Genomic DNA, 13,979 nt, shown 5'->3' with positions numbered 1-13,979 from the left:
AGCAGACGCCACCATCGCACCTCATCTATGGAAGGTCATCAACATCTCCTTTGACACAGCGACATTCACAGAAAGCTGGAAACACGCCGAAATCAACGCCCTCCTCAAAAAGCCCAAGGCTGACCCCAAGGACGTCAAGAACATCCGCCCCATCTCCCTGCTCCCCTTTCTGTCGAAGGTCATTGAGAAAACCGCCAACATACAGCTGACTTGCCACCTTGAGGACAACAACATCCTGGACCCGTCGCAGTCAGCCCTCATCGCCCACAGACGACATCCGGCGCCAGCTAGACAACGCCAAAACCTCAGCCCTCATCCTTCTGGACCTGTCTTCTACCTTCGACACGGTCTGCCACCGCACACTAAGATCACGCCTCCAAGAAGCCGGAATCCAGGAGAAGGCCCTGGACTGGACCACATCCTTCCTCTCCGGCAGAACCCAGAGAGTCCGCCTCCCACCCTACCAATCCGAAGCAACCAACCTCATCTACGGCGTACCCCAGGGCTCATCTCTCAGCCCTACCGTGTTCAACGTCTACATGGCCCCCCTCGCACAAGTAGCTCGCCAACACGACCTGAACATCATCTCCTACGCCGACGACACCTAGCTCATCCTCTCCCTGACCAAGGACACGCACACCACCAAAGCCAACCTCCACGAGAGAATGAAGGCCGTGGCCAAGTGGATGAGGAGCAGCCGCCTAAAGCTAAACTCGGACAAGACAGAAGTCCTCATCCTCGGCCCCACCCCTTCGGCCTGGGATGACTCCTGGTGGCCGACCACACCTCGCACGCAACCTGGGATTCATCCTCGACTCCTCCCTCCATGTCTAAGCAGGTCAACGCCGTCTCCTCCTCCTGCTACAACACCCTCCGCATGCTTCGCAGGATCTACAAGTGGATCCCAAATGAAACCAGAAGAACGGTGACCCAAGCCCTCGTCAGCAGCAGGCTGGACTACGGCAACAAACTCTATGCAAGAATACCGACCAAACACCTACAGCGACTGCAACGCATCCAGAACACCTTGGCCCGCCTGATCATCAACATTCCTCAACGCAGCTGCATCACCCCCTACCTAAAAGACCTGCACTGGCTCCCCGTCAACAAGAGGATCACCTTCAAGCTCCTCACCCACGCACACAAAGCACTCCACAACACCGGACCAGCCTACTTGAACAACAGACTCAATTTCTACACCACCTCCCGCCAGCACCGTTCCGCCAGCCTCGCCCTCGCCGCCGTCCCACTAATCCAACGTACAATGTCCGGTGGCAGATCCTTCTTCTTCCTCGCCGCCAAGACCTGGAACACCCTCCCCACCCACCTGCGGCAGACCCAGGATCTGCTCACTTTCAGGAGGCTCCTCAAGACCTGGCTCATTGAGCAGTAGCAGCAGCCCCATCCCCTCAGCGCTTTGAGACCCTCACGGGTAAGTAGTGCACTTTAAAATTTCTATGATTGATTGATTGATTTTTGTGCACAAAACAATCCTACTCCCAACCCAGGCATCCTTGAACCGTGGTGCAATGATGCTTGCTTTGGCGCTGTGAGAAGTTGGCCTGGCATATGCTGTCCACTATTCTGGTGGGCACCTTGCACCAATCCAAACAACCCTTATTGGTTTTTTTTTTTTGAATATTTTTTATTGCATTTCTTATATGAGATTACATGACAATAAAAGAAAAGCAGCAGCTGTTATAGAATAGACTCGTTTTTGGTATCCGTCCCCCACAGACAATGTGGAAAAGAATACGGCAAGAATGTCAAATGCAGCTGCGCAAGGATACACTTGAACGACAACAGTTCGCTAAGATGACAATGTTTTGTCACATATGTCCTGCAATGCAAACATCCGGGTTAGTACACCTTTGACATTAAACAAACAGTTCAGAAATAATCTGGCCCACTTGTGACCAGTCAGGATTACTTCCAGCAATCTGAATCAGGTATGGGCTGGTGTATTGGTGCCATTCCGGGTGTAAGGTGTATATTGGAAGAGAAGGACAGGACAGTCTGAGCGCGTCCGTGTGTCAGGTCATGTATTTCATATGTCAATGTCCCCATATCTAAGGTGTGCCTCCTGCTCCATACCCAAAGGGAAGTGAGTGTATCAAGGGAATTGTAGGGTCAGCATTTTCCAATCCACCTTAGCGGCACTGGGTGAGGCCTAGGGGGATCCGCTGGGCAATCAATATTAAATACCTTTTACACATGATAATAAACTTTGAACTAGAACTCGTTAAAATAGGAACCGAAAATTAAATGAAATCAAATCAGATGGGAAGTAGCACGGGCAAGGGTGGATGTGCACATTACTCTGTCAGCCAAGTAAATCGTCCAGAACGGCTTGGAGTCGTTACAGTGGGAGAAGGGGGGGGCCTCCAATGCAGTGCTTGACCCTGGGGCGTGAGCAGAGGGGGAAGGGGGAGGGGGGAACACAGGGGGGGGGGGTGGGCCTGAGGGGGGGCGGCCATGGCTACCCCCCCAGTGCTGCGGAGGTCACATCCATCAGCACTTCACAGGCGTGTCCATTGGGTGTGAGTCGGCAGAGTCTGCCCACTCATGGGGGCGTAAGCGCAAGTTTGTCGAGCCTAGCTGAGCTGCCTCCGGCCCCGGCAGTATCGTCTGGGCAGCGATTTAAGGGGAGTGTGTCTAAATAATACCTCCTTGCAGACACGCCCGGTGGAAAGCAGCCAGAATATCATCCCAGGCCCGGGCTATAGGGTACTTGCGAAACCCCGCTGTTTCTTCCCTGTGCAACGCTCCGCTCTCCGCTCTCGCCCAATTATCAAAGGAGTTACACCAGTGTATCGCCCGAGGAGGCTCGCCGTTCTTCCAGCACTTAGTAATAAGTCTTTTCGCTGTTATTACCCAAGGTCCCAAAATCTAGCCGGGACCATCGTCTGCTTTGTCCTCTTATAAAGGCCCAGTTGACAGGCCTCCCACATGTGTGGTAAACCTCCTGCCGCCCTCGCCATCAGGGAGGTCGATATCACCTTCCAGTAGTCGTGTATAGAAGGGCAAGCCCAAAGCATGTGTAAGAAACCTGCATCTAGTAGACACAACTGGGGCATGCCGATGTGGTGAGTCCAAAATAGCGGTTTATCTTGTCTGGGGATAAGTATGCCCAGTGTATTATGTAGTATTGGATGGTTTCGAAGCGAGAATTACGCGGAATGTTCAGTGCCCCGGCAATTATCATCGCCCATTCTTTGTCGGTCCAGTCCAGTCCCCTGTCCTCAGCCCATTTATCCCGTAACCACTGTGGGGAAAATTGTGTGTGTGTGTGTAAGGCCTGTGCGAGCCAGTGCACAACGTATGATCCGTTTCCCATCACATGCAAATATTCGATTAGCAGGTGGGTCGGCAATTCTTCCATAAGGTTACCCCAGGCCTGTCCTTCCAAACCAAAAAGAGGAGCGTAGAGGTACTGATAGGATCACCCTCCAAACAGGACTTATATAACCAAAGAGATTCTATCAAAAAAAAGTGAATAAGGTGGTGCTTTTTTATTTTAATTTTTAACTGTTTAGAAGTGGTACTAGGCTCTCTCTTAGAAGTGGAAAGATGAGAGCACAATGTGCTTGTTAAAATACCCCTCACACACTAAAAAACCGTTAGTGTCATGCTTCATCATAGGGGTCTTCCCGCCCCTATAACGGGACGGGGCGTGCTACGACCAGATGGACTACGCGGGAGCACTTAAGTTGTGACAGAGGCTATGTGTGGGTGCATGGGTATCAGTGAAAGTGTAGGGACCTAACACAAGTGGGTGTGAAAAAAATGTAAAAAAGTTTTAAAATTCCCTGGCTTAGTAGAAAAAATTATTTTATTAGCTTCTCTAGCTGGGAACATTAAGAAGGGGTTGTGAGGTAGAGCATTAGCTGACTACCTAGTCGACATGTTTCGTAAGCAGTCCCCTACTGCTTACTCATCAGGACCAAATAGCGATCCCTACTTGTAAATACTCAGTTCTATGAAGATATGCCTACTGTCCTACAAACAATTCAGCAAAAATCAGCTGACTGTTTGTGCTTTGGGGCATGAGTTGGCCCAGGTGAAGCAAAAAGTGATACAATGAGTATCAAAAATTGACCTGATGTGGTCTCTGTAAGGGAAAAGAGAAAGAAAGAAACCAACATATATGCGTGAATTAGCATCATAATCTGAATGAAAATGCAAACAGATAATTGTATACCATATTGGTGGAGAAACCGCCTTGTATATCTGAAAGCGATTGTGTTCCTGTATGGAATTCAACAGGTAAGTGAGTTACATCTATCGAGATCAGCTGTCTGTCGCCAAGGTATCTCGCTAGAGACATATAGTGACCTCAAACTAAGGGTTCCACTATCATCTCATCATACACACCAACAATCATGACTCCATGCATTTCCAACGAACCAGCAATTAAAAGGGGAAAGGGAGAACCCTCTTTTGCAATATTTACAGGGTAGAGAAATAGTGGAAAACGATAAGCGTTTCAGTCGACTCAAAACCTTGTCAATGAAAGCAATACATACTTATCTCAATAATTGTCAGAGCCCCATGAGTTTGCAGGCGAGGGGTATTCTGCGCGGTTTACTGTAAAGAACAAAACCGCACCTCGTGTTATTGACTTAAACATTTACGAGATTTTTAGTTGTTTGTTATGCCCCCGTGAGGTTATCCCGTAAATGTTTTGGATGGAAACTAGTGTACATTAGGAGACAGTTCTTTGAGGTGCTTTTAAAATGGGTCGTGGTCATCAATCTCCCATCTTTTGGGAATATATTCAGATCAAAGAAAACCAAGTTACTTCTGGAGGTTGTGCTGGTAAACCTTAGGAAATCATCTTGTAGATTGAGCCATGTCAAAAATTGTTCGGAGCCTCTTTCATCTCCATCCCCGATGATAAGGATATCATCGATGTATCGTTTCCACAACTTGATGTTGGATCTGAAAGGGTTGTTGGAATTCAGTATTTTGGTCACCTCTAGATGATGTACATACAGTCCAGCTATACTAGGAGCAAATGTACTTCCCATGCTGGTCCCGTGTTTCTGTAAATGTCTCCTAATGTACAATAGTTTCCATCCAAAACATTTACGGGATAACCTCCCATACGGTCAGTTCCTGCGTTTACGCAGGAATTGTACAGAGATTGATAACTTCAAAGCACAATCAGACGATCTCAAAAGGAAATTAAAAGCACAAATGTACCCTGACTGTATTATCAACCAGGCTTACACACGGGCTAGAAATAACTGCAGTGAAAGCCTTTTGGAAGAAAAAACTCCAAAGGAGGAAGAGAAACGACCAATTTGTGTGACTACATACAACACCAGCTCCAACTTAGTGACCAAAATTATAAACAAAAATTGCAAAATCCTGAACAGCGGTGGACTGCAAATACCAAAGCCCATGTTTGCGCACAAAAGAGCACAGAGTTTGAGAGATGTCTTTGTTCATACAAGACCTAAACCTAATAACAACAGCGCACAAAGAGACCCAAATTTTGTTCAAGGACACTATCCATGTGGAGGGTGCAGGGTCTGTGGTCTAACTAAGAAAAGCAAAAAAATAACCTTTAACAATGGTACCATCTGGGAACAGAGAAGTTTTAGTAACTGCAATAGCGCTAATGTCATATACCTGATCACCTGTCCCTGCAAACTTGAATACGTGGGAATGACAAGCAGGGCAGTGAAAATCAGGATAGGTGAACACAAGAGCACTATAAAATGCAGGAAATCAAGTACAAAGCTCACGAATCATTTTCTTGAAAAAAATCACAAACTAGAAGAAATTACATGGACTGTAATAGAACTGGTCAGTAATGAAAGATTCTTGTTGGAAAAGGAACAGAGATGGGTGTTTCGCATCCAGTGGCACAAAAATGGGCTGAATGATGACATACCCTGGGGCCAGCTGTAATGTCACTCCTGCCTAACTAGACTCTGACCTACATCACCCTCTGAAACCCCCCCTCCCTGTGTACGGCATCCGATGGTGTGGGTCGCTATTAGGGGATTCCTTTTGGCCATCTGATAATACCATCCATCATTGTGGAAGGATTTAGAAATATACATATAACATTTTTTTTTTTGCCCCAGCGTATATGTTGAAATATGACCCCGCAATTGATTAAATATTGTTTTTTTCAAGGAACTAGAACGATTACACCGATTAGCAATTGATTAAGTATCCTCTGCATGAAATTAAAACGATTACACCTTTTTAGTAACCCTCGAACGATGGTAATAGAAAGCGGGGAAAGACTTCCGTTTTTGCACTCTGACCGTGCCAAGAAGGGGCGGCCATTTTGGAAAGTTAACGCTCCAGTTGCTCCGCGGTAGGCAGCGCCCACGCAGATGACAATGCGGAAATGCAGGGCTTTTAACAACAACGGACACTTGAGCCCGGCAATCCTCGGAGTAGCACGGGGGTAGGAACAATGATTTCTTTCTCTGCCGGACATGTGAGTAACAGACTCTGACCTCGAGTCTTTAAAAAACGGGTCACGGGGGCATAACAAACAACTAAAAATCTCGTAAATGTTTAAGTCAATAACACGAGGTGCGGTTTTGTTCTTTACAGTAAACCGCGCAGAATACCCCTCGCCTGCAAACTCATGGGGCTCTGACAATTATTGAGATAAGTATGTATTGCTTTCATTGACAAGGTTTTGAGTCGACTGAAACGCTTATCGTTTTCCACTATTTCTCTACCCTGTAAATATTGCGAAAGAGGGTTCTCCCTTTCCCCTTTTACTTGCTGGTTCGTTGGAAATGCATGGAGTCATGATTGTTGGTGTGTATGATGAGATGATAGTGGAACCCTTAGTTTGAGGTCACTATATGTCTCTAGCGAGATATCTTGGCGACAGACAGCTGATCTCGATAGATGTAACTCACTTACCTGTTGAATTCCATACAGGAACACAATCGCTTTCAGATATACAAGGCGGTTTCTCCACCAATATGGTATACAATTATCTGTTTGCATTTTCATTCAGATTATGATGCTAATTCACGCATATATGTTGGTTTCTTTCTTTCTCTTTTCCCTTACAGAGACCACATTAGGTCAATTTTTGATACTCATTGTATCACTTTTTGCTTCACCTGGGCCAACTCATGCCCCGAAGCACAAACAGTCAGCTGATTTTTGCTAAATTGTTTGTAGGACAGTAGGCATATCTTCATAGAACTGAGTATTTACAAGTAGGGATCGCTATTTGGTCCTGATGAGTAAGCAGTAGGGGACTGCTTACGAAACATGTCGACTAGGTAGTCAGCTAATGCTCTACCTCACAACCCCTTCTTAATGTTCCCAGCTAGAGAAGCTAATAAAATATTTTTTTTCTACTAAGCCAGGGAATTTTTAAACTTTTTTACATTTTTTTCACACCCACTTGTGTTAGGTCCCTACACTTTCACTGATACCCATGCACCCACACGTAGCCTCTGTCACAACTTAAGTGCTCCCGCGTAGTCCGTCTGGTCGTAGCACGCCCCGTCCCGTTATAGGGGCGGGAAGACCCCTATGATGAAGCATGACACTAACGGTTTTTTAGTGTGTGAGGGGTATTTTAACAAGCACATTGTGCTCTCATCTTTCCACTTCTAAGAGAGAGCCTAGTACCACTTCTAAACAGTTAAAAATTAAAATAAAAAAGCACCACCTTATTCACTTTTTTTGATAGAATCTCTTTGGTTATATATATATTACCCCAGGCCTGTGTCAGTATGTGTATGAGTGTTGCGTGCGTCAGGAATTGTCCCGCACGTAGCCCTGTGTCTGCGGCCAGAGCCTCAAATGGAATTTGGGCACCTTCTGTAAACAGGTCCCCCAGCGTGTCTAATTCAGCCCATACCCAGCTGCTTAGTGCCGCTTCCGTGAGTGCACCATCTTCCCAGGGCATCCCCAGCAATGGCAGAAACAGAGCATATGGCTTGGTAAGGCTCGTGAGTTTCAGACTTCGCACGTAGCACTTCCGTGACACCACCAGGTGCATCTGATCGGGACAGTGGATTCTAGCCAGTGGGTGAAAAAGTGCGTGCACTTGTGCAGTCGTCATGACCACAGTGTCTGTGGCAGTGTCTCCTAGATTTTTCCCACTCAGCCAGTAGATCACCCATTGAAGCTGCACAGCTAGGTAGTAGAGCTCCTGATTAGGGACAGCCAGTCCTCCGTTTTCCGCCAGTGCATAGAGAGTCTTTAGCGCAACCCTGGATCGCCCCAAATTCCATATCAGCCTTCTAACCAGAGTCTCCAACTCGCGAAATATACAAGTAGGGACATAAATTGGCAGGTTGGCATAGAAATACAGTAATTTTGGCAATACTATCATTTTTGTCAGAGTGATTTGACTCGGGACGTTCAGTGGGAGAGAGTTCCAGAAGGCGACCTGTGTCGTGAGTGATGAGATTGCCCTTATTAAATTGCCTTCCAAGACATCGGTGGGGTCTCGATACATGTATATCCCCAGATAGCGAAAAGTGGTTGGGCACCAGGCAAGTCGTTCGCCCAGTACCGTGATGGCACTTTCCGGCGTCGCAGCATCAAAGGAATACACACCTGACTTTGCCCAGTTTACCTTAAGACCCGACATCTCTCCGAATGCACGAAATATGTCGGTGAGTACAGGTGGGAAGCAGGTCAGGTCTGTGATGTAAAGTAGCAGGTCGTCAGCGTACAGTGACACTGCATGAACCCCGTAGACCAAGGGGATGCCCCATTCTACACCGGAGGCTCGGAGTCTCACCGCTAAGGATTCCATCACGAGGGCGAAAATTAGGGGGGAGAGGGGGCAACCCTGTCTGGTACCTCTGCATACCCGCATCAGGTCAGAAAGCAGCCTGCCCGTGCAAACTCGTACCGTGGGTCTCTGGTTCAGGAGTTCCACCTTCTGGAGAAAGTCGTCGCCCAAGTTATAAAGTTCTGCAGCTTCGACACTAGGTAGGTCCATTCCACAGAGTCAAATGCCTTCTCGAGATCGAGTATCAAGCACCCCGAATGAGGCCATCAGGGCGTGGCTAGGCTCTGTATTCAAAACAGACGTCTGATGTTGTACGATGTGCTGCGAGTTGGTACAAAACCGTTTTGGTCGGCATGGACAAGAGCAGGCAACAGGGGCGCCAACCGCTAGGCCAATGTGGATGCCAGGATCTTCTAATCTGTGTTGAGGAGGGCCAGAGGTCTGTACGTACCCATATTGGTCTCTGCCCAGCTTTAGAAGAGATATTAGGTTCGCCTCGTTCAGTGTGGGCGGAAGAGCAGAATCAGCAATTGCGGCTTCGAACATGCGCAGTAGTTCGGGGATTAGGATAATGGAGTAGGCTTTATAAAACTCTGCGGGTAGCCCGTCAGGTCCCGGGGATTTCTCATTAGAGAGAGAAACAATGGCTATTCGGAGTTACTCTGACGTTAGCGGTGCACTCAGGTCGTCGCGCTGCACATCATTGATCTCTGGCAGGGGTAAGGCAAATAGATATGCCAAGATGTCGGTGGAGGAGACCCGCAGACGAGAGCAGTAAAGGCCCTCATAGTGTGTCGTGAAGGCTTCGTGAATAGCCCTTTGTGTATATACAGCAACGCCCTATGTTGTATAAATGGACATTATCGTGGGGGCACTTACACCTGGTGGCTTCATGGCGCTGACCAGAAAACAGAATACTGAGGACAGACTGATCAGACAGCAAGCTGTCCACTATACCAAGTTATATGCTTGCCGGAACAGCCAGGTCTTAAGGAGCTTCCTCAACTGCATAGTGTCAGTACAAGACCGGATTGTGAAAGGGAACGAGTTCTAGAGTTTTGGCGCCAGGAAAGCAAAGCGGCAGCCAACCTGACGCACACGTTTGAACTTAGGTACAGATAACAGGGAGAGATGGGCTGAGCAAAGGGTCTGATTGGGAACATATCTGGGTAATAGATTGTTGATGAATGCAGGACTTTTAGCATGCAGAGCCTTGAAAACAAGGCAGCCTGTTGTGAAAGCACTTCGCTGAGAGATCAGAAGCCAATGTAGTTCTCAAGCACAGGTCTAATTCGTTGCCATCTAGGTTGTCGCGTGACCAGCCGAGCTGCCTGGTTTTGTACTAACTGCAGACGCTTAAGCACATAGAGTAGCATACCCAGATACACATAATTTGCATAATCCAGATGGGATGTAACAGTGGCAGCTATGATCCGGATCAGAGCATCCTAGGTGAAGAACCGGTGAATTTTCCTGATCTTACGCATCTGGAGAAAGCACTTCGAGATCACATTGCCCACCTGGGATTTCAATGTGAGTTCCTTATCAAGGGAGACTCCCAGTGTTTTAGCTGAGCTGGAAGGGGAAGGAGGTGGACCCAGCTCCACGGGCCAATAATGTGGACCCCAAAATTTACAGCTATCCCCGATCAGGACAAGCTCTGTCTTGCCCGGGTTCAGTTTCAAATGATTGCTGTCCATTCCCTGAAAATCCGCCACTGAGCGGTTAGAGCCATCTATCTCAAAGACCAATTGCAGATCATCTGCATAGTTGAGGACTGTCAAATGTATCTCCTTCAAGGAACGAATCAGAGGGGAAATATAGAAGTTAAATAGGTGGGGTGACAGTGCCGAACCCTGCGGGACCCCGCATGAGATTTTCTGAGTGGAGGCGAGATAGGGCCCTTGACGGACCGCCTGAGACCTATCCTTCAGAAAGGAAGAGAACCAGCAAGCGGCCGCCCCCCGGACACACGCAAGTTCGACACGGTCGACCAAAATAGCAAGGCCGACCGTGTCAAAAGAGGCAGAAAGATCTAAGAGAACCAATACCCGGGGGGAACCCCTATCAGCATGGTCTCGGAGAGTATCCACTACCGCCACAATGACTGTTTCAGTCGAATGAGCCGGCCTAAAACCTGCCTGATGGGAATCGAGATATTTAGATTCCTCCAAAAAGTCAGAGAGACAATTGGCAACATAAGTCTCCAGCAACTTTGTGAGGAATGAAAGCAGAGAAATTGGACGGCAGTTAGATAGCAATGTGGAGTCTGCTCCGAGTTTCTTTAATAAAGAGACAACTATAGCCTTTTTGAAGGCCGAGGGAACTTCCCCCGAGGTAAGAAACTCATTCATTAGAGCCAATACGGGGCCAGGGAAGGCAACAAGACAGTCTTTAAGTATGTGCGGGGGACAACAGTCAGATGGAGCTCCTGATTTGACCTTCAGTAGAGCTTTTGAAAAGTTTCCAAGTCAATATTGGAAAATTGACTTAATGAATGATTATTTTTGAACTGATCAGCGGAACTAAGTACGCAAGAAAGCTTAGGAATATTATTTTTAATAGTCGTAATTTTGTCAATGAAATAGTCATTAAGGGAGTCACATACGGCCACATGCATCAAAGTCCGGTTTTGCGATTCCTTATTTGCGAATTTTAGGGAATCGCAAATAAGGAATCGCAAAATGGGATGCATGATGTAAATCGCATAATATTTGTGATTCGGTAAAAATCGCAATTTTTACTGAATCGCAAATATTATGCGAATTCTAATTTGCGATTTCGCAATTCCCATTGATTCCTATGGGCCTTTTGGCCCATAGGAATCAATGGGTAGGCATTGACATTTTGCGAATTTCAATTAGCGATTCGCAAAATGTCAATGCATTCCATGGGACCCCCCCCTGCACCCCTGAAATATATTTTGAAGTGCATGTTTCACACACACATGTCCTAAGGACATGTGTGTCCGTAACATGACAGTGTTTTAAAATGCAATTTTGAGCATTTTAATACATTTTCGCAAATTACCACGAGGTTCACCCTCGTGGTAATTTGCTCCCCCTAATTGCGAATTCGCAATTTTAAAAGTAATCATGCATTGCTTTTAGGGAATCGCAAATTTGTGATTCCTTAAAAGCAATCGCATTTTTGGAATTCGCTAAAAATAGTGATTTTTCCAAAAATGTTTGATGCATCCCAAAAACCTATTTAGGAATCGCAAATGGCCGAATTTACCGATTTGCAACGTTTGCACTTCCTAAATAGGTTGATGCATGTGGCCGCTGGTTCCTGAGATGGGACTGCCTTCAATAGTATACTCTCTGGATTAGAGAGTTCATTGACAATATTAAAAATCTCTTTGGAGTTATTATTTGAGTTAATGATACGAGTAGAAAAGTGAGCGGCTTTAGCCACAATAATTTTTTTTATACTCTTTCCTAGCAGTTGTATAGATCAGTCTTTTTTCCTGACAGTACTTCAAGCGCCATTGTCTCTCCAATTTACGGAGCAGCAACTTCTGATTTTTGAGTTCAGTGGAGAACCATCTTGTAGCATTGGCGCGTCAAGTGGTTTTTAATCTAGTAAGAGGGGCGTGTTTATTACTGGTATTCATGAGCCAATTAGTGATGTTAGTTTACATCATCTCTATATTCGGCCCAGCCAAAGGGACCGTGTCGGCTAAGGAACGGAGGAGATCTTCCTTGTTAACGGAGTTCCATTTCCTAGCAAAACCACCAACAGCGGTGCTAGGTTTCTCAGCTAATGGAAGCCTTAAGGTAAATTTCAGTATATGGTGATCAGACCAAATACAAGGTGTAACGGTCGAGTAGAAATCCCTATCCCATTCGTCCAGACATGGTCTAAGATGTGTCCCTTCTGATGGGTAGGGCACAGGACTTGCTGGGTGAAGTTCAATTTCATAAGCAAGTCCGTCATTTCAGCCAAGTGTGGACCCTCCTCATGGTCTTTATACCAGTAATTAAAATCTCCCACAAGTATTACCTTTGCATGATCAGTAGCAAGTTTAGCTATCTGTTCACTAAGTTCCAGCAGGAAAGAGGGGGTCTTGTTAGGGGGCCTATAGAGGAGTACACAGACAAAAGAGTCATGGGTGGATTCTAGTTTTATCACCAAATTATCAGTGTCTTTAAGGGAAAGGCTAGGCAAGGGACAGAACCTAAGATCCTTATGAATGATAGCTGCCACGCCTCCCCCTACTTTGTCAGAAGGACGGTCTGCATGTATAATGTAGTAGTTATTAGGTATGGCCGCCAGCATGTCCGAGCTCGAGTCCTCCATGAGCCATGTCTCAGTCAGCAGCAAAAGGTTAGGGTTGTCTGAGAGTAATAGGGAAAAAATATCCAACTGATGATTGACAAGCGAACGAGTATTCAGATAGTAGACCATGATGTTTAGACTAATACCTAACCTGTCCTGCTTCAAAGAAGTACAAGTAGATACTGTACAGTTTAACAGTTCAGGAAAGGAGGTTCTTTTTGTGCGTATATCGAATTTCGACAGTAGATCTAATGTGTCGCTGGTAGGGAACAGACTGGTTGTGTGCAGACCTTGTAGCGATACGGCGGCCTTTGTGCAGACCTTGTATCGATACGGCAGCCTTTGGTGCGCCTTCGGCGCGCCGCCAGCACATCCGCTGCGCTCCCGCATGACGTGTTGCATTTGAGCCCGAAGACCTACCCGTAGCACCGCCCACAGGGCGGAAAAGACAGCTCTCAGGAACCTGAAGGGAAAGGTGTCAGGGTCTAGCGCGCTCGCGCAACGTCCCTGTTAAGTAGGGCAGCGTGAGGGCGTGAGGGCAAGATAAAAACAACTAGACCGCACCGCCTACCAAAATGGCGGTGTCGGCCGGAAGTGCACTGCAAATCAGGGTTCGATTCCCCCTCCTGCTCCAATAACGCCCACCCAACCAAAAATTCCCACAGAATCTACCAGGCTTGTCCCCAAAGTGATGAGTGCGTGCTGAGTGGGCAGCATAATTTACATTTTTTAGCCTGTTAAGCAACTGTGTGTGTTGCTCCCTGGCTGCTATCAGGGTCCCATCGTCTCCCTCCACAGCCTCCTGTTCCCCAGTCAACAGGTCAGATCCGACCCGCGTCAGCTCTCCCTCTATCTGCTTCCGCATTCCCGCCTGCATGGCCAGACAGTGGCCTCTCGTGATGACTTTAAATGCATCCCATTCCAATTGCGGGGTGGAGGCAGTGTGGTTATT

This window comes from Lissotriton vulgaris, chromosome 7 (genome assembly GCF_964263255.1).
Source record: "Lissotriton vulgaris chromosome 7, aLisVul1.2, whole genome shotgun sequence".
Classification (NCBI taxonomy): domain Eukaryota; kingdom Metazoa; phylum Chordata; class Amphibia; order Caudata; family Salamandridae; genus Lissotriton; species Lissotriton vulgaris.
This window is presented reverse-complemented; position numbering follows the sequence as displayed.